Genomic DNA, 20,848 nt, shown 5'->3' on the forward strand with positions numbered 1-20,848 from the left:
TCCTGTGGAAGTGCTTTTATTTGATCGATCAGGAAGCACTTCTTAGGTATATGAATATGGTATACTTCTTTATGGACTGAAATATAATCTATGCATTTTCATATGTTGGATTCAATATATGTATACCTTATCCCCAAAGAACTAACAAAATAAAACATCACAGACATGGGAAAGATCAAATATACGTAGATGCCTATATACTGGATTATTTCTTTACCTTGTCAATTTCCCAAGAGTATGTACATAGGTCAGGGCATGTGGCTGGCCAAGCACTGTTTCCCACAAGAGGAGAGCATCTGCTGGAAGTTACGTAGGTGAGCAGGGCAGAGCTTGGACTTGGTTTAATGAACCTTGGTGAGTATATGCTCACATACTGTGGGAGCAGAACAGTATAGACGGAGTCACAGATGAACAGATGAAATCTCTGGTTTCAGGAAGTCAACAGGGTCTTGAGCTAGACAGCTGACATTAGACTTTTAAAAAGTGACCATTTTGTCCATGTGTTCCCCAATCCATTTTTCTTGCCTCTCTGTAACTACTATACCATTTATACCCAGTAGTTCATCCAGATTGTCTTTTTTTTAATGGGAATGTGCTTTGCTCCTACAGTCCTTCCCACCGCTCCTATTGCCTGTTGAAATCCGAGCTCCCTGCAGGCTCAGCCCAAATCCTGTTCTCAGCATGAATTCTCTGCTCCTCCCTTAAATTGTACTTCTTTATTCATACCCTTTCTCCCATTTAGCTGTTTGTGTGTTTTTTAACTTTCTGGGTTACAGTCAGACTGAAGGGTTGAACCATGTTTATTTTGCTCTGAATCCATGAGGCCACCTAACAGTTTGTGTCTTGAATGTCTGTTGGCCAATTAGCGATTCTTTAGAGCTACACACGTGCCAGTCATCCCGGACTCTCCGTTTCTGACTTAGCTGGTACGGTTCATCCTCTTCCTGTTTTGGAGATGGTGAGAGCCAGGCAAAGTTGCTCTGCTAGGACTGAGAAGGGACTTTCAGTAAATCCTATCGGGTAACATGCGAGAACGTCCCAAGAGTGCTTTAAGCTAAACCTTATGTTGGAGGGACTAAAGAATTCAAATTTTATTTGATCAAAGATCATCACTGTATGGATGGTTCTGGGTATGCAGAGGTCAGAAGAACAGACATCTCTGCTCCCAGAAAACTTAGAATCACGTCAGGAGCCTGATGGTGGAAAAATAAATATTTCAAAAAACATAGGACTACACTTTGTAATCAATCCATAAATGAGAACAACAACAAAGTACAGAGGAGGAGATTTCAGGTAGAGGGAGTATCTTTTGCAAAGGCCCTGAGGAGCTACTTCCTGTGGAGGAGGTAAAAATTTGATTGCATTAAAAAAAAAAATTGATGCATTAAGGTACATAGGAGGGCCCTGTGAGTCTGGGGCGTAGGAATCAAAGAGACAGGGCTCTTATCTTGGAGGCCTAGTCAGCCACGTTAAGGGATTTTTATTTTACTGCTGATGCATTGAGAACCCATGAAGACTTCTACTCAGGGGAGTGGACTGAATAGAAAATGTACCCCATGTACATTTTCAATAGATCACAGAAACTGCTGAATGAACATACAGGATGATGGGTGGTCAGGGGCAGGAGTAGGGAGATATTTTATTTTATTTTTTTATGATTTTATTTATTTATTTGACAGAGATCACAAGTAGGCAGAGAGGCAGGCAGAGAGAGAGGAGGAAGCAGTCTCCCTGCTGAGCAGAGAGCCTGATGTGGGCTCGATCCCAGGACTCTGGGATCATGACCTGAGCTGAAGGCAGAGGCTTTAACCCACTAAGCCATCCAGGCGCCTGTAGGGAGATATTTTAGAAGTCTGCTGGGTAGCCGAGGGGAAAGACAAAGAGCTCAGATGCTAGACAAGGAGCAGCGGAGATGGGGAGAAGTTAAAGTGTGTTTAGTAGACACTGAAAGTGACACCCAGTTGACTAATCAGGGGATGATGGAGAGAGCCGGAAACATCAAAGATAACTTCTGGGGTTTGGGGGCTTCAGAAACTGCACATGGATGAATGACATCATTGAATGACAGCAAGAAAGCCGGAGTAGACTCTTGGAAAGTTAAAGACTTGAGTTGGAGCTCCTTGGATGAGAGATGTTTGTCAGTGGCAGTGGTGGATGCTTCCTGCAGCTCGCTGGGATTTCAAAAGCAGAGATCACAAAGGAGGTCTGAACTGAATGTGGGAGTCATTGAGGCGTTGGCATGAGGTTATACATACACGTCTCATGTTCTAATGCTGCACAGGACTGTCTCATTTAAGTGTTCACAAAATTTAATGTGAGACTATATAGATAAAGCTCACAGAAGCCTGGAGAAGTTAGATCACCTGCCAAAATCATGCAGTCTTTGAGCAGCAGAGCTGGAAATTGGACCCAGGCAGCCCTGGCTGGCAGAGCCCCTTTTCTTACCCACTGTGCGGCAGGGGTCTGGGAGCGTCCCCAAGCTGGAGGGGAGGGTGGTGTGACGAGGAGGGAATGTGTGTTGCCACAGACCTGAGTTGAATGGGAAAGGTGCGGGGTAATGTGTCATGGCGGCTGTCGATGAGCTGGGTAGAAGAAGAGCAGAAGCTGCAGCGACAGAGGGGGCGAAAGGATTGTGGGACACTTTTTGAACAAAAAACTACTGACACTTGTCTGTATGCTGGGGTAATGAGCCAGTAGATGGGAGGCAATGAAGATGCCATTCCTCAGGGGGGCTCGTCCTAGCAGGAAGGTCTCTGAAGCCTTGAAAGGGGACAAAGTCTGGGTGCCTCCCTGGCTCGGTTGGAAGAACATGAGCCTCTTGATCTGGGGAATCTTGAGTTTGAGCCTCCCCCTGGGTGTAGGGATTACTAAAAAAAGAAAGGCAACAAAATCCTGAGCAAATGTGGAAACTGTCTTTCTCATGAGAAGGGACAGTTTCTGGACTGTAATAGCAAGGGAGACGGGGAGGTGGTTAGCATTGTTGTGACTTGCCTTTATTATCTAAGGAAGAATGGGGCTGCTGCTAGGAGAGGCGAGAGGAGGGGGAAGGTGGGAGACTGGAGCAGAGGGAGGTGGTTGGACTCCCAGCAGCTTCCCCAGGAGGAGGCACAGGTGGGCTGGCAGGAGGGAAGGGAGGTTTGGTGCATGTGAATTTATTAATTTCCCCAGTCTAGGTTTAGTGTACTCTCTGAATATCAGTAACTGTAAATGACACATTTTATGAAATCAGATTATAACCTTGAATTTTTGATCCACATCTAGCCCTAGACCAGAGGTGCTTTTCTCTAAATATCTCAATAACCATGACTCTTTCATCTCCCCCCACACGTGTACACAGACTGAAATGTTGCTGACATTATGTGTATTTCAGATGTTTCATATTCCTTATATGATAGGGAGATAATGTATAATTTTTCAAGGCTTTAAATTAATTACAATCTATTTCTTTTAAAAGGAGGATGGATTGGCATCCTTATCGTGGTGACTGAGATTGCTTAAAGGGGTTACTTTCCCCCAAATTCCTAGGAGTGGTGCAGGAATTCTTTCAAGGGCAACTCCAGTTCTGACTTCATCCTTCTATGAATACATTTTTGACCCTTTTATCTTGAAATGTGTAATACAAATCTAGTCATAGTTCTACATAAAAATTATATTGGGAAATCAGACTTATGGATGTGTGCTTTTTATTTGATATTTAATAATGCCCTAAGGCAGGTAATTCAAATTTTTATTAAAGTGAAGTGATTTGACAGTCAGACTTTGAATTTAATGCATGAATGTTTCATTTAAGCTCTTGGAACTGAAAAGGAAAAAAAAATTTTTTTCTGGTGGTTCTCTAAAAAAATGTTTAAAATAATTCAGATTTATTTTAGCTATGTCTTACTAAAATAACTTTAGTTTTTGGACTTAAAATGACTTTTTTTTTTCATGACATGTCTAGACATCTGGAGGGCTTTGATAACCAAGACTTATTATTTCCATGAATAATCTGTGACTTTTTATATTACCATTTAAGAAGTATGAACCATGGTTTTTATACTTGTTTAAAGAACTAGCACATAACTCATCCAGGTGCTGGAAATTCTTAGTTTGCAGTGTTAGTTCAGATTTCTGGGAGCCAGGGACCATGAAATGATTCTTTACCCATTGAATTTTCTGTATGAGAACCAAATCTTAATAATAACAAACAAAAAACAAGACCAAAGTTTAGTTTAGTTTACTTGTTGTTCTTGGTATCTTAATACCGGTACTTAGTTCTGATGAGATGATTACTTGCCTGTTTGTTTCATGAAGTTGTAGCCCACTATTTAAAGCTTTAATGACTGTTCAAAGACTTGTCTGTTTCCCCTGTAACTCAGATATATTTAAGCTGCACATGTATATAGTAACTATACTTCATTATAATTATTTATTATCGGTAAAGCCAATGCCACAAGTCTCTTTAAATCCTTTCCTTTCTTCCCCCCACTTTAAGGGGGAAGAAGTCTAAGTATGCCTTCAAGTAAATTAAGGGAAAAAATAAAGGAAGTAGAAAAAAGAGGGTTATCAACCAAAGGACTGAATGACCCCTTTGTCAAGCCTGCCCTCATTTTTCTTTCTGGGTCTTTGAAGCCATCCTTGACTGTGTTGAACTCTTCCCTCCGTATACTTTTGCAATTAATAATGTTGTCTTTTTAGTTTTAATAATGCTATCACAAGCATCAGTTTCTTATCTGTTCTCTTTTGTAACATAAAAAAATTACAGCCTTAGAAAAGGACAAGGCTTTCTAAAAAAGGAGGGGGCCTACCAGGGGAAAGGGAGAGTGTCAATTCTGAGTGGCCAAGTAGGGAAAAGCTTTTATCCTTTCTGAACAAATGGAACGCTCAAAGCCATATTTTCAGTCAATAGAACTTGGACTTTTCCTCACTCTAATAATTTAACTTGATGCACAGCATTAAGGTGAGAAATGAAAACTCGATGGATATAGCTGTTTTCTATTTACTGTATCATATAGAATTTCTTGAAAATGGAATGGATTTCCTAAAGGATTTCAAAATGATTTCAGGAAAAGGCCAGAATATCAAGGGTGCTCAACCTGTCTATTATGTTTTGATTATGTGATATAAAAATTGTTATTAACCCAAGAATGAAAAGCATCAAAGCTGTATAGGCATTTCTTCAAGATTACTCAACAAGGATAATAATCCCTACTTCCATATTTATCCCTTTTCCTTTTAGGTTTTAGAAATTTTAATGATTTGTAGTAGATAAAAATTGCAGGATGATTTGTCCCCCCCACCCCTCCGCCACAGCTCATGAATTCAAAGAAAATTGTGTTTGGGAAGAAGAAAAGAGAACATTTTGCAGTCATGGGCCAACTTGTATGTTGAACATTCATATATTCTGATCCCTTAAATATAGTAGGTTTCAAGATTTTAAACCTAGAGCATATATTTTTCGTAAGAAAATTACTGAGACCAGGTGATCTCCTCTAAACATGTTCTCTTATGCATCATGGATGCTTGTTTTGGTAATTTCCTCAGATCAATGTTTAGCTCCATTTTCCCACTCTGAGACTAATTATTAAGAAAACCGTATTCATAAGGAGGCACTCATTGTGGTTTCCTTGTTTATTTGCTGTTCATTCTCTCAAGTTTCTTTCTCCTGATGAAGTTTACAGAGACTTAGGAAAGCGGTCATTCTGGAGCTGGGGAGGTATAAAAGTTCCGCACCCAGACTTTTCAGGAGGCCACTTCCTGTTGGAGTCCTCACAGCTCAGCCTGTGAGGAGGCATGCTGTCTTTGTAGGCGACTTCTCCAAACCTACAGTTTCTGTTCGCACCAGCTGCACATGACCCATGCATTTATAGTCTCAGACTAGGTCTCTCTAGTCAGTTCTAGTCCTGGAGGCCCAACTGTCTGTCTGACTCTTCTCTTGGAGGTGTCAAAGACATCTTAAACTCCGTATGTATGAGAGTGAATTTATGAGCTGGCTCTCTTACAGTTTTTTTAGAAACCTGAGTTATATTTGACTCCTCTCTCCCTCACCTCACTTCCCATTTCCAATTTATTATCCAGTTCTGCAGATTTGCCTTCTGACAGCTCCCAAATCTGTGTCTGTGTCCCTATGCCCAACATCACACCCCATGAAGTTAGCCTCATTTCTTACCTGGACTGTCGCAAGAGCATCCCTTCCCATAGGATTATTAAAGAAAGATGGCTACAAATAAAAGACTTGGAGGATGTGGTGCAGTCAGACTTGTGTGTCAGCTGTGAGTGGTTGAAAAGAAGACTGAATCCACCTCTGAATACAGTGGGAAGGGGTGCTGTGACTAACCAGCAGGACCTGCCCTTGGGAGGTTGGTGTCAGTGGTGGTTATTGCCATCCGTAATGAAGGGTACTATTACTGGCATCTGATTGAAATGTTCACTCTTAAGGTACAGAGTCTTCTGGAAATGGGCTTTGGAAAACCTATCTGCATTAGAGCTTCTGATCTGTAGCTAGGTGTTAGCAGTTAGCCAGGAAATACGGAAGCATGATGAAATGACATGAGTCCTCTTTTAATATTTTCATATTGTTATGTAATAGTTATGGTCCTGATGATTTTATATAGCAAATTGCTTACATATAGCAAAACCTAGGGAATCTGAAATAATCTCACCATGGACATGAAATGGCATGAGGGTGAGGAAAGCATTACAGTGTGACAGTGAAGAGGAAATTACCCCAGACCTCTTTGTTAGGGATGAAAGTCATCTCCTGAAGAAGGGAAAGGGTGAGTTAGAGAAGAAACCATGTGAGAGAAAGACAGATATCAATAGGGCCCTCAAAAGGGTGAGAATGTATTTTAAAATATTTTTACTAAAAATATGCCATAAAAAGTTGTTAAACTATATAGGTATTAGAGATGCATGTGCGTGTGTGTGTGTAGGTTTGCTTTATTTTGGGGGCTACTTCAGTTTTAATTAAACAAGCATTCCAGTTAAAACTTGTTTTGATAACATGCAAAGATAAAATAATCTAGACAATACCCAGTATCTTGGGGACAGAATCTGATATATTTGCTAGGTAAGGTGGAGATTTCTCCGATCAAGAAACTGGCCACTAGATAGATGACACGTTCTCCAAATAAATTGTTAAATCGGGAAAACCACATTGTTTTGGATGGGTCTATTTTCCATTACAGCACTACTTTAACCCCCTTCAAAATTTCTGAATTCTTGTTGTACTTTTAGTGGTTAGAAACTCATCAGGGTCTTTAGGGCTTGTTTACAGAAAATCTTTTTAGGACATCTTGGAAACTTGGCATTGACTGGATCTGAAGAAGTTACTTAATCTAGTCATCTGCCAGAGGAGGGCTTCAGCTCAATTATTTCAGATAGCTGTTCCCCGTATCTATACACAAGCAAACAAATCTTTGTTGTTGGGGGAATATCTACTTCAGACTTTTTTTGTTACTCCTGTATAATGCAAAAAGGGTGAGGGGGAGACCTCTCATGAAATAGTATCTCTGTAAAATAGTAACTGAATTTGGAATGCCATTTTGATAGTAATGTTTTTATGTTTTTCCATAAATAAATTTTTTTTATGAATCTAACTGATTATATTCCAAATTTATGTTTTTTCTTCTGTTGACATCATGTGAGAATTCCTTTAACCTTTATGCTACAGAGAAACTCATCTAGTCACTGATACGAATGATCATCCTGATTTTGCTACAACTAATGATTCTTTAATAGTATCTTTTCTTTAAAGAATGATTATATTTAGTGGGTCCCAGCAATAAAAATCACTGTAACGAGGAAGAAAAGATTGTAAATAAGAATAACAATGTTATTAATCATTTAAATTAGTCAGTTATGGCACATTCCTGTACCTAAAATATGTCCATAGGAAATAATGCTAAAATCCACATTTACTTATAATTAGACATAATACAAACCTTCTTTCATTATAACAGTTGCCCAAATCCCAATTCAACTTAATTTCATTGGCTTTGATTTCTGGACTAAAAGCATTAAGCATGAACTAGTGAAAAATGTATATTATGTGCATTCAATTAAGAAGTAATTAGATACTCAGTCACCCTTACAACACACCAGGGATTAGGGAAGAAAGAAGAAAAATGTGACTCACTGTAGTGTATGAGAGTTTTGTTAACTGGTTTGCTGCTAATTGAGATTGAGAAAGTGTCAGAGTATCATAACGTCGGTTTACTACTGAACAACCTTAAAAGCTAAGTTTAATGTTTTATGATACTCTGATGCAGAATAATGCAGAAATTACCAAGCTGTATGATTTATCTTAGGGTTCTGAGTAAAGTTTATGTATTCATTCTAAATTATACAGATTAGCGAGTGGTGGGAAGAAAAGAAATGAGTGGTTTGTTATATTTCAGACGGTGCTGTATTTTATCTCATTTAATCCCCACAACAATCCTGTGAGGCCTGTGTTTTGATTTATGTTTTAGAGATAAACCGAGGCTGAAGGAGGTTGAGTAACTTGGGTCATGGTCACAGCCAGTAAAGTACAGAGCAAGGATTCAGACCCAGGTAGGTTTAACTGCAAACCTGGAGCTCCTGTCACTACACCACATTTCAAATAACAAAGGGTAGAAAGTTATGAGTATATCTTTGTATATCCTTGTATATCTTTGCTCCTTATCTCTTTTAGATATTTTCCCAGAAATGAGACTTCTGGGAAAAAAGGACACGCATGTTTCTGTTTTTGGTAACATATTGCTGCAATACAGGCTTATGATAATAAGGGTTATGCAAATGATGCAGGCTGGCTGGGTCCCGGAGAACCCAGCGTGGGTCCTGCAGGACCAGCCAACATAGTCCTTGGCTTAGTACAGGATAGAAATCAACCTCCAGCCATGAGGAAGTGAGAACAAATTTTACTGAAGACCTAGAGTGAGTGCAGATATGGGCAGAGCATCTGGGAGACTTGGAAAGAAGACAGGAGAGTGAGTCTTATTGTTGCTTGGGGTCTTGGGTTTTTACTGGGGATTGTGGTCCAGTGCCTATGTCTTCTCATGCATCCAGGAACAAAGATGAGTGTTGAGGTGTGCTCCGCACATCACGTACGCTCTGGAACCAGGGCTTTTGGTGTCAGTGGTCTTGGAAAATGTTTATGATGACCATGCTTGGTCACTCCTAAGATGTTATCTACTGAGAAACCACTAACTCCTTGACCTCTGGAGGGGGATAGACCTAATCTGTTCTGTGAGGCTTGTGGAAGGCAGGGGTGTAGGTCTTCACAAGAATAAAGGCAGAAGGAGTTAAAAAAAGCAGTTTTTCATGGGGTCCCTTTATGTATGTACACAAATGCTTGTACCACTGATTGAATATTTTATAGAAAGTGTTTCTGCCATTTTTTTCTTATCACTCGGTATACTTTCCACCTCTTTCTCATTTCTTTTTTCCTCCTTGATTTTTTGAAATGTGTTCATCTCCCCTCTGCCTCTTGAAATTGCTGTGGCAAGAGTTGCCTTTGATTTCTTTCTTTTTTTGTTCTTTGTTCCCATGTCTCTAAATATGATGCTTGTTCAGGACAAAAAATTCAAACAGTATGGAACAAAATAAAGAAGAAGTAATGGATTTCTCAAAGCCTCCTGTCAGTAACAGCCATCACCAGGACTGGGGTGAACATGGAGACCCCATAGCACAGTGGGAAGGTCTTGCGTTCCATTTTGACTCCACCACTAATTAGTTGCGTGATCCTGAAAAAGTTGCTGATGTCTCTTAAGTTATTTTTGTCATCAGTCACAAGAAGTCCCTAAGTACCTCAGAGTGTTACTGTGAATATTCACTGAGATGATGGAAAGGGCTTACCATGGTTTTGGTCCACGGTGTAAGTATTCAGTGAATACTTAGCTTTATTGTTATTTTTGTCCCTTTGGTCTCTCTTCATGCATTTATCTTCTATGGAATATGTAGATATACAGTGTTCCTCATGAATTATATTCAGGCTATTTTTCTTTTCTTTTTTTTTAAATTTTTTAAATTTTTTTAATTTTTTATAAACATATATTTTTATCCCCAGGGGTACAGGTCTGTGAATCACCAGGTTTACACACTTCACAGCACTCACCAAAACACATACCCTCCCCAATGTCCATAATCCCACCCCCTTCTCCCAAAACCCCTCCCCCCAGCAACCCTCAGTTTGTTTTGTGAGATTAAGAGTCACTTATGGTTTGTCTCCCTCCCAATCCCATCTTGTTTCATTTATTCTTCTCGTACCCACTTAAGCCCCCATGTTGCATCACCACTTCCTCATATCAGGGAGATCATATGATAGTTGTCTTTCTCCGCTTGACTTATTTCGCTAAGCATGATACGCTCTAGTTCCATCCATGTTGTCACAAATGGCAAGATTTCATTTCTTTTGATGGCTGCATAGTATTCCATTGTGTATATATACCACATCTTCTTGATCCATTCATCTGTTGATGGACATCTAGGTTCTTTCCATAGTTTGGCTATTGTGGACATTGCTGCTATAAACATTCGAGTACACGTGCCCGTTTGGATCACTACGTTTGTATCTTTAGGGTAAATACCCAATAGTGCAATTGCTGGGTCATAGGGCAGTTCTATTTTCAACATTTTGAGGAACCTCCATGCTGTTTTCCAGAGAGGTTGCACCAGCTTGCATTCCCACCAACAGTGTAGGAGGGTTCCCCTTTCTCCGCATCCTCGCCAGCATCTGTCATTTCCTGACTTGTTGATTTTAGTCATTCTGACTGGTGTGAGGTGATATCGCATTGTGGTTTTGATTTGTATTTCCCTGATGCCGAGTGATATGAAGCACTTTTTCATGTGTCTGTTGGCCATCTGGATGTCTTCTTTGCAGGAATGTCTGTTCATGTCCTCTGCCCATTTCTTGATTGGATTATTTGTTCTTTGGGTGTTGAGTTTGCTAAGTTCTTTATAGATTCTGGACACTAGTCCTTTATCTGATATGTCGTTTGCAAATATCTTCTCCCATTCTGTCAGTTGTCTTTTGATTTTGTTAACTGTTTCCTTTTCTTTTTAAAGATTTCATTTTTTAAAAATTTTTAAGTAATCTCTATACCCAGCATGGGGCTTGAACTTACCCTGAGATCAAGAGGAACATGTTCTACTAACTGAGCCAGCCAGGCGCCCCAGAGGATTTTTTTTTTTTTTTTTTTTTTTTAATGTAGGCTCTATATCCAGTGTGGGACTTGAACTCATAACCCCGAGATCAAGAGTTGTACGCTCTACCAGTTGAGACAGGCAGGTGTCGCAGGCTGTTTAGAAAGTCTGCTTGACAATATATCTTTTTATGTCATTGCGTAGGTAATAGGCCATACTTCTAAATGATTACCTTTTAAATAAGTTACCATAAGTATGTACCAAAATTTTATTGCACTGTTCCTCTATTATTATACATTCAGGTTATTTACAGTATTTTGCCATCCTTAGTGATACTGTGGTTGATTTATGCATCTGTGTCCTTAAAAAATTCTTGGTAATGAGATTACTGGTTCGGAGAGTTTGAATTAGAGTGCATATGTATGGATATTGCTTGGCCTGGGAGTCCTCTCCATTTATGCTTCCACCAAGCACAGTTCCCCTCACCTTTACCACCATTAACTGTTTTCAGATTTTTCATCTGTGCCCGTCTGACTAAAAAGGATAAAAATACATTACGATGTTAAATCCCGGGATGGCTTGGTTCTGTCTCTGAAGTCCCTCTCCTAGTCCACCAAACTCCCTATTCATGACCATCGCTCACAATCCTGGTGGCGTATGTGTATGGTTTAGTGTTTGGTAGGACAAGGGCCCTCACCTAGCCCTCTCTGCAGAATTTTCCTGGCTGTTTTCCCATACTTAGTTCTTCCAGATAAGCTGTAGCATCATTTTATCAGAATGGTCGAAATAAAGAGTGAAAGAAAGGGGGTGTGTGAAAAAGAGTTTGAAAAAAGAAAAAGCAAAAAAATCTTGCTAGAACGTTTCATTTGGGTTGCATTGAATATATAGAGGGATTTAAGGAGAATTGGTATTGAATCTTTCTATTAAGGAACAATGCATAGGTCAGGGCTTGTTAAAAGTGTTTATGTTCTTCATTCGTTGGATGGTTCTCTCATCACTAGACTAATACAAGGTGTGCATTGGGCTCTAGAGTCAGCCTTGGGTGTGGCTCGATGGGGAATATGGCACCGCCACCTGTTCCGCACCTTGGGCAAATCAGTGATACTCCATCAGTCTCAGGGTCCTCATCTATGAGGTAACGATACTAGGAGTAACACTTTCTAGAGATGATGAAATTAAATAGGGTAAAATGCACAGCGCAGCGCTTAGCAGAAGTTGGCGTTCAACAAATGTGAGCTATTACTATTACTGTTTTCTTTTTCTTTTTTTATGGTTATTGTTACTGCTGTCATCTGTTTTGATTAGCGTCATTTTCCATTATTATATCTTTCCATGGGTTAATGTTTCTTCACTGAACAAATAATTGCTTAGGTTTGTCCTTGGCTTTCTTTTTTAAAATTTATTTTTATTTTATTTATTTTTTTATTAAAGATTTTGCTTACTTATTTGACAGAGAGAGAGAGAGATCACAACTAGGCAGAGAGGCAGGGAGAGAGAGCAGGCTCCCGGCTGAGCAGAGAGCACGATGTGGGTCTTGATCCCAGGACCCTGAGATCATGACCTGAGCCGAAGGCAGAGGCTTAACCCACTGAGCCACCCAGGTGTCCCTGTCCTTGGCTTTCTTAACTGACCTTTCACATAGTTTCCAGTAATATTGTAGCTGAGTATTTTGAATTTTCTAAACAGACCTTGATCACATACGTAAATAATGACAGTCTTCTCCTTTCTAATGTCAATATTTATTATAGCATATAGTACTTTTAGAATAATGTTAAATAATCCAGCACCCCTTTCTTATTTCTGATATGCTTTGACTTCTCTTTCCAAAAATAGTAGCATTTTCCTCACACTCTTTTCTCTGAATCTTCAGATGCATTGGACACTCCGGACCTCTTCCTTTCTCATCCTCCTTTCTCTCTTTATTTCCTTTCTCGTGACCTGATGTTATTAGTGGATATGTTGGGGGGAAAAAGGTGGCTGTGCGTCCTTGTTTGTCATGGAAGGACATTTATTTTTAGTCTTCTGTTTTGTGTATGGTGGTATTTTAGAGACTGTGTGAAAATAAAAACATCATCAGACATACATGGTCTTTCCCCAAAGGGGCTTACAGCCCAGTGTTGGGAGTAAATCAGGTACATGGTTAACTCTAAATTAAAGCAGCCTGTGAAAACTCCCCCAAGAGAGTGCTCTTCTAACACACACGCCAAAGAGACAATTCTGAAAGCGAGAATCCTCACGTCCATCACATCCCTATTTATTTATTTGTTTATTTTGTCTTTCTTTCTTTTTTTTTTTTTTTTTGGATTTTATTTATTTGAGAGAGAGAAAGAGAGAGCATTAGCAGAGAGAGAGGCAAAGGGAGGGGCAGACTCCACGCTGAGCAGGAAGCCTGTTGCCAGGTTGGATCCCAGGACCAAGCAGAAGGCACGTGCTTAACTGAGCCACCCAGGCACCCCATCCCTATTTCTTAAAAGATTCTTATTTTGGAAATTATACCCTGGATTATCTTACTTAGGGAGGGAAACTTTAATGGGTTATCAGTGAGCAGAGCCAGACCAGCACTTAGGTCAGCCCTGGGACCTGCAGTGGCCTCTGAGAAGTAGGGCACGTGTGCATGTGTGTCTTTTTATTATTTTATTATTATTTCTTTTCCTTTTATGTGCTTGTTTATTTTTGATAGCTTTTCAGGAAATTCTCCCAGTAGTGATTTGATTTGCACTCATTCCCTGGGGTCTCTTCATAGAAGGTAATTTAAAGTTCAAAAATACTCACATGTGAAAGATAGCATCTGTTACAATTATACTGAAATAGCAGATGATTTAGAGGACTTCTTAGGGTATAGCCATACTTCAGGGTCTTGTTATGAACAGTGATCGTTGTATAATAGAACATTCTTTTTTAGAATTAATCTTTCTTATTTTTTATACATACATAGATGGGTATTTGGAGGAAGTCCCAAAGGGGAGCCAGTGAGTTTAATGGCCTTTGTATATTGAAAGTATCATTTCTTTAGATGGTTTTTCTGAATAAATATATATTCTGATTATCAAGTAATACAGTTATAGTAGAAACTTGAGAAAATACACAAATGTATAAAAATAACTTTTTTTAATCAAACAATGATAATCCATTGAACATAGGCAATTAATTTTGTTTCTACTACAAATTGCATTAAAATAACAGGAAAGGTGTTTGTTTTTTTAATTTTTTTTTTTAAGTACACAAAACGACTAGGAAGAGAAAACAAAAGAGACAGCACCAAAAATATTTTGGAAGCTGGAAGGAGATGGTTGTGAGGTAACAGACTTAGCAGATGTGAGGAACATGCTTGTTTACGTGACATTCTCTCAAAGGCTCAGGAATTGGCAGCAGATAATCTCTAGAAGCTGGAGTAGAGGAGACTGAAATCATGTGTAGAGGTTGAAAGCTGATGAAGAGAGAGTCTCCTTATTAGGGGACATAGGTGCTATTGAGTATCAGGATACCTCACTGAAAAATAGAATAATTAAATAATATCCTCATGTCCTGTGTTCTCTCCTCCCCCACTTGGCCTCCAGGACACTGGCAGAAAGGCCTCTACTCTCTAGATAGGGAGCTCGAAGGGTCTTTCTGGAGAACCTGAGTATCCCAAGGGACTTCTTAACAAAATGGCCCAGCTGGAACATTCTGTGGTAAAAGCAGGGCAGATAGATAAGTGCCCTCTTGTGTGCTTGGAGTCTCCGCTCTTGTTTTTTTTTTTTAAATATTTTTATTTATTTATTTGACAGAGAACACAAGTAGGCAGAGAGGCAGGTGGTGGGGGGCAGGGGGAGAAGCAGACTCCCCACTGAGCAGATACCCCGATGCGATGCGGGGCTTGATCCCAGGACCCTGGGGTCATGATCTGAGCCGAAGGCAGAGGCTTCAACCCACTGAGCCACCCAGGTGCCCCTCCACTCTCGGTTTTTGTTGTTGTTTTATAGTGGTTGTTCCCATTCTTCAGTATGAACAGTTACAGACATTTGAAAAAGGTGTATAATACAGAAGAGCCCAAAACAAATAGAAGAAGGCAAGATATAAGGAATAAATACTTAGGAAAAGTTTAAAAAAAAAGTGATCATTCATGTCTTCAGAGAGGTCAGGGAAGAAACTACAACCACGAAATGGGAATTGGATGCTGTGAAGAAAAGGAATAGTCTAAAAAGCTTTTGGAAATCATAAACACGATGGCAGAAATTTCTCTAGGAGAATCAGAAGGCAGAACTGAATTTCTTAGAAAGTAGAACAAAAACAAATAAGTTAGAAAATTGTAGAACCAGCGCAGGTGGTTCATTATCCAAATAATAGGAAAACGAGAGAGAGAGAGAGAGAGAGCAGAGAAAATGGAAGAGAGGAAGCAGCAACAAAATTATTTAAACATTTTCTCAGAACTCATGAATATACATTTAAGGTTTTAAAGGACCCATTGAATTTCCAGCATATTGATCAAAGTGCACCCACAGCAAGGCACCACTAATTTCTAGACACTGAGGGAGGAATTACAGGGAGAAAAAAACATTGAAAGAACCTGGAATTTGGACATCAGACCAATAAATAGCAACACTGGAAGCTAAATGTCAAGCATGAATTCTGAGGGAAAATTACAACTCTCTAGAATTTTTAAGCCAGTCAAGCTTAAAGTATTCCTTTTTAAATATCAAGGTTATTGAAGATTATTTCCTGAGAAGCTACTAGAAGATAAGCCTCACCAAAATGGAGAAAACAGACGGAGCATTTGGGAAACAAGAGATCCAGCAAAGGAGATGCCCAAAACAATTGTGAAATGGGGTTGTAGAGATAGACGTCGTGAGTCCAGATGTGAGCAAATGAGAAGGTTCTAGAACTTTCTCCAGGAAGATGAAATAGATTGCATGATATGCCTTAAACTTCTTGAGAGTCAGACAATTGGGAGGTAGTTTTGGATTGAGTACAGAGAAAAGTAAGGTGGGAAGAACCAAGATAATTACAGTTACTCACTCCAGAGGGAGAAAAGAAGTATAGGGAAAAAAAATGATACATGAATACACATAATTCAGCTCTGGATTAGATTTACTTCATTACAGTAATAGAAATAATAGAACTGAAACTGATCCAGCCAAAATTACTATATAACCATATTGGAAGGACGGAGGGAGGGAAGAGTTTAGATACATGTGGGTGGTGTATGTTGGAGTGGGGAGATGTCTGACAGGAGGAAGGAGGGTCAAATCTTCATTTTCCATGGGAAAAGTCAAGAGATAATACTTAAAATTGAAAAGGAGTAATAAAAATCACACTGTTTAATTAGCTCTGTGGTGTTAATAAAATAATCAGTTAAGAGAGTTGAGGAAATTGGTGTAAGAGGTTGGCATAAGAGATAGGGACCTGCTAGTTTTCGTAGGAAATATTCTAGAACTATGTAACCCTTTATGTAAATGTGCAATTTTGATACAAATTTAGAAAATAAAATTAAAAAATAAAGTTGTTCCTGTCATTTTGTACACTTTTTTATGTATACACGCGCGCGCACACACACACACACACACACACACATTTTCTTTGAGTGTTTGCTGTGGGCCAGGTTCTGTGTTGGGCCTTGGGAATACAGTGCAAAGGTGATCGAGTATAATTTCCTTCCATGAAAACTTTCTCGGAAATTCTAGAAAGTAAATTTTGAACACATGCTGTGGAAAATAATAGGCCATCGTGTAGTTCAATTTCCAGCTAGTGAAATGTCGTAGAATCAGCTGAAATCCTCACTAATAGCTTGATTATGTGCCTGGGACTCACTGTTCTCACCTTTCATCTGTTGTCATACTACATTCTCACACATCCCTATGAAGGTTCTATCTGGATCCACGATCATCTGAAGCTCAGAAGGGGTGAGTAGATTGCCTAAAATCGCAGAGCTGGAACTCGAACCTTGGCCTCCCTGGTTTCAAATTTGTACCACAGATTGTGATCGATTGAAGTATTTACCCAGGTAATTTGGTGTCTTCAGTGAACAAGATGAAGCATCCATTTTTTTGGGCTGGGGGTGGAGGGGCTAACATAAAAATCATCCTCACAGTGCCTTGTAGAGGAGAAGCAGCCCAACAAGCATGAGGCATTACTATCTTTAGTTTCTTCTGGAGGGGGGTTTTTAGCAGAGTGAGTACCTAAATTTACCAGGAAGAGACCACACTCTGGTAGATTAGAACTCAGTTAGCATCTGTTGAGAACAATTTACATGGGACCCTTAGAACTTCAAATGAATGAGACACCGATGGACACAGGCATCTGTTACGCTCGATGTGTGAACATTCAGTGTCTAAATGCTTTGTGTTAAGACCTGAGTTTGTATGATTAAGGAGACTGCATATTAACTATCCTTTGTTTAATTGGTATTTTGGACCATGATAGTTTAAGTTTTAGAATGGCTTCATATATTCTTAAATTGAAATTTCTTTACTTTGATAAACTTGGAATATATATTCCTGTAGATTCACCTTTTCCAAATGTGTTCTGTAGAGCCATTAAGATACACATTAAGGTGTTTTGTTAAGTCAGGAGCTGATGTCTAGCAATTTGGAGAATCCTGGATATAATAACCTCCTTTTGGAGATTTACAGGGCACATGAGTGCGTTAGAGACTCTGAGGTGATTTTGTATAGAACCACCATATGTTACTGTATTTAACCAGAATTTCCACAGTTTTTTTGAACATGGATTCATTTTTCAAACTAATTTTTACTTGAACGCATTTTGGGAAATGGGGGACTCCAGGTTATTTTTTTTTTTTTGAAGGAAATGTGCATATGATGACCTTTAGGCTCCTTTTAGCTCTGAAATGCTGTGGCTTCACAATTTTGACTATCAGTTCCGTGTGAGTCGCTTTGACTTAAAATTTGCTGGGTTGTAATTATCAAGTGTGTACACAAAGTCCTACTTTACCTTTGAAGTTTTATCTGAGGTCTTAAAGATTTGATTAGGACTCCCTATTTTCTTTGAAACGTGGTTTGGAAAAATATACGCCACATTACAAATACTTTCTAATAAATTGTTCCAGAAATCGTGTATATCTGTGTACATAGCATACGTGGAAAGACACGTGTATGTGTGTGTGTATAATATATCCATACACAGAGAGCATATGTGGACATTTTTTAAGAACTCTATTGTGTTCTTCTTTATTAAGGAAGAAAGTTATTTAATTGCTGCAGTGAATATCCTGACACATAAAATCTTTGTATGATTGGATGGCTGTATCTGTATAATAGACTCCTAGGAATAAAATTTCAGGTCAGAAAGCATGTGCATCTGAATTTTAATAGGTCTTTATTATCTAAAAGAGTGGACCAATTAATGTGCAGCAACTCCATGAAAGTTGGTTTGGCCACTCCCATCTCTGGCAACATGAGTAGATGGTATTGGACATCTTAGCTGATGTTGTTTTCTATATGGGAAATCCACTATTTCAAAAAAGACTATCTTTTCATGTATTATTTTGTATTTATTAATTATCCATTTACTTAATAGAATTGGAAAGTATTTGGGGCTAGCAGGAAGTGGTCTTTTTGCATAAGCAGTCACCATCTGTGATTAATATACATGAAGTTAATGATAATAACTTAAAGCTGAATTTTATTACTAAACAAGGTACAAAAATGTTCAGCCTTTCAAGCATTTCCTTCAGTTGGAAATACCTCTGTGAAATTTTGCGCTAGTAGATTCTGCCACAGAAATAAAATGATGGTGGACTTGATGCAAACATTGCAGAGATGACAAACTTGACCGTGAATATAGTTTTGAAATTTCCACATTTTCTTAAGAAATCTTGAGTTTTCACTGTCTCTTCTGAGACTGCAAAAAAAGACTTTTCAGTCTGCTGTGGAGGGATGTCAGTAACATAATTGATTTATTCTTTTTGCCTCCAGGAGGAAGACAACGATCCTATAGTGCCCTTCGATGAGAAACGGAAACTTTTGAGCTGCAGCTATGGCTGACCCTCAAAGCCTGCATTGTTTGTCTTCATCTAACCCAGCTCTGATGGACCTCTGTGACAGCTGCCTCTACATGTGCTCTAATGAAATACTAGAAGTGGCTGTACATTCAAAAAAACCCCAATATTTTATATCCATACCACTGCTGCTAGGATTCAGATTTTAGCACATACTGTTTTTTTGCTTATGTGTAGAAGAAACTAGTTTTCAGAGTTGTTATTAATATGAATATATATCACATATTAATACTGAGACAGGAAAAATACACTCTGTGTTAGCGGTCCTTCATTTCCTGTCTCAGAAAATTCACTCATTTGGAGAATAATATAATTCTTAATAATAAGAGTTTTGATCAGGGACAGCATACGGCTTGCAAATGGAACGTGAAAGATTAGTGAAGGTCGTATCGCATGTTGTTCAGCCCTCCTGCCACAATTAATGTCATGCTGGTTCTTATGCAAAACAATTTTGGAGTTAATGCAACAACAGAATCACTTTATGTATTTCTCAAAGGATCAAATTGAATGTAGGAATCTAATTGATTTATCTGACATATTAGAAGCTCTGGTTTCTAGGAGTTTGAGAAAGGCATAAAAATGGGATAAAAAGTAAGTGGGTACTACTTACCAGAAAATAGCTTTATTTTCAATGATAGAAACATAAATTTAATAGTATCCTATAATAATTTAGTGTTGTACATTTTGTAAGACCTTAAAATATTTTATTCTATGGATTTTACTTTAGTATATTGAGACATTGCTTTCTAAAATAATCCACAATATCTTTATTTTAATTAATTTTAAGTGCTACTGGCAATTGTAAGCATATGCTTAGAAGTAGTTAGATGTGACAAAATGAGATAATTTGTGTAAACTAGTAGTATGCCTGGCACAAAGCAAGTACTTAATAAATGTTATTTGTTGTTACAATTATTGTTGTAAAACTGCAAGCCTCATAGTCCTAATTTGGAGGGATTTGGGGATGCAAAATGTCTAAGTCAGAAATCATACAGGTAAAAGGTGTATACGTTGTGAGGTTTTGGATGTGTTGTGGAGAGGCTGTGATAATGAAAGCATTAAATACAAATAAAAATCATACCAAGTATCCCTGAAAAATGACAGCAAAGGAAGATACTGGTAGAGCCTTGTGTAGGGAGAGGCAGGAGCGATGGCCATGGCAGCAGAGTGAGGAAAAGCAGGAACTTGCAAAGGTTTGGGGTCCTCCCTGAGCCCTGGGCCACAGGAGGGCAGCATTGGGCAGAGTCTCTGGGAAGTGGAGAGAAGCCCTGGATCCTTCCTCTCTGTAGTTTCTCCTATGCAAAAATGAAGAAATGGCAAAGCATGGTTGCAAAAACTGCAACCTGTTTAAAGACCTCTCTCTCCTAGACTAAAACATGCCACACACGCTGAACATTGGTCGTAGGTGTCTCCTCATTTGTAACTGATATCTAAAGATGACCTCTGAAGATCTCATTTTCTTATGGATGAGAAGCCAGTCAAAAGGTGCCCTGGCAATCTTTCAGTAGAGCCTGTGTTCGGGCCCTGAAAGCAGGGTGCAGGTCAAGTCTTGGACTTGACTTTTGTTGCTTCTTGTAGTCTCCAACCATCTGTCCCTGAAAAACACAAACAGTATTAATTCAAATGACCTTTAGGGAAATAACTAGTTGCCCAAATTTCCCCCTTCAATGTTTTTTAGTTGAAGCAATCAAATTTACCATCTGTTTTCTTAAGTGAAAAGAGGGACATGAACTACTGGATTCAGCTTGT

General features: G+C 38.9%; 1 protein-coding gene across 8 annotated transcripts in view; it reads left to right on the top strand.

Annotated features, from left to right (window-relative positions):
* Positions 1-20,011, top strand: part of CA8 (carbonic anhydrase 8) — an 88,057-nt gene extending 68,046 nt beyond the window's left edge. For 3 of the 8 annotated variants that reach the window (XM_059166386.1, XM_059166385.1, XM_059166383.1), the window contains one exon: positions 19,017-20,011. The gene's annotated coding sequence lies outside the window, so the exon portion shown is untranslated. Of the gene's footprint in view, positions 1-8,450; positions 8,534-8,653; positions 9,836-15,783; positions 16,586-19,016 lie in introns of those variants that run through there. The other 5 variants (XR_009351752.1, XR_009351754.1, XR_009351755.1 and 2 more) reach the window with 5 other exon arrangements.
* Positions 20,012-20,848: the final 837 nt, after the last annotated feature.

The sequence above is a fragment of the Mustela lutreola genome, chromosome 3, assembly GCF_030435805.1.
Source record: "Mustela lutreola isolate mMusLut2 chromosome 3, mMusLut2.pri, whole genome shotgun sequence".
NCBI classification, from domain to species: domain Eukaryota; kingdom Metazoa; phylum Chordata; class Mammalia; order Carnivora; family Mustelidae; genus Mustela; species Mustela lutreola.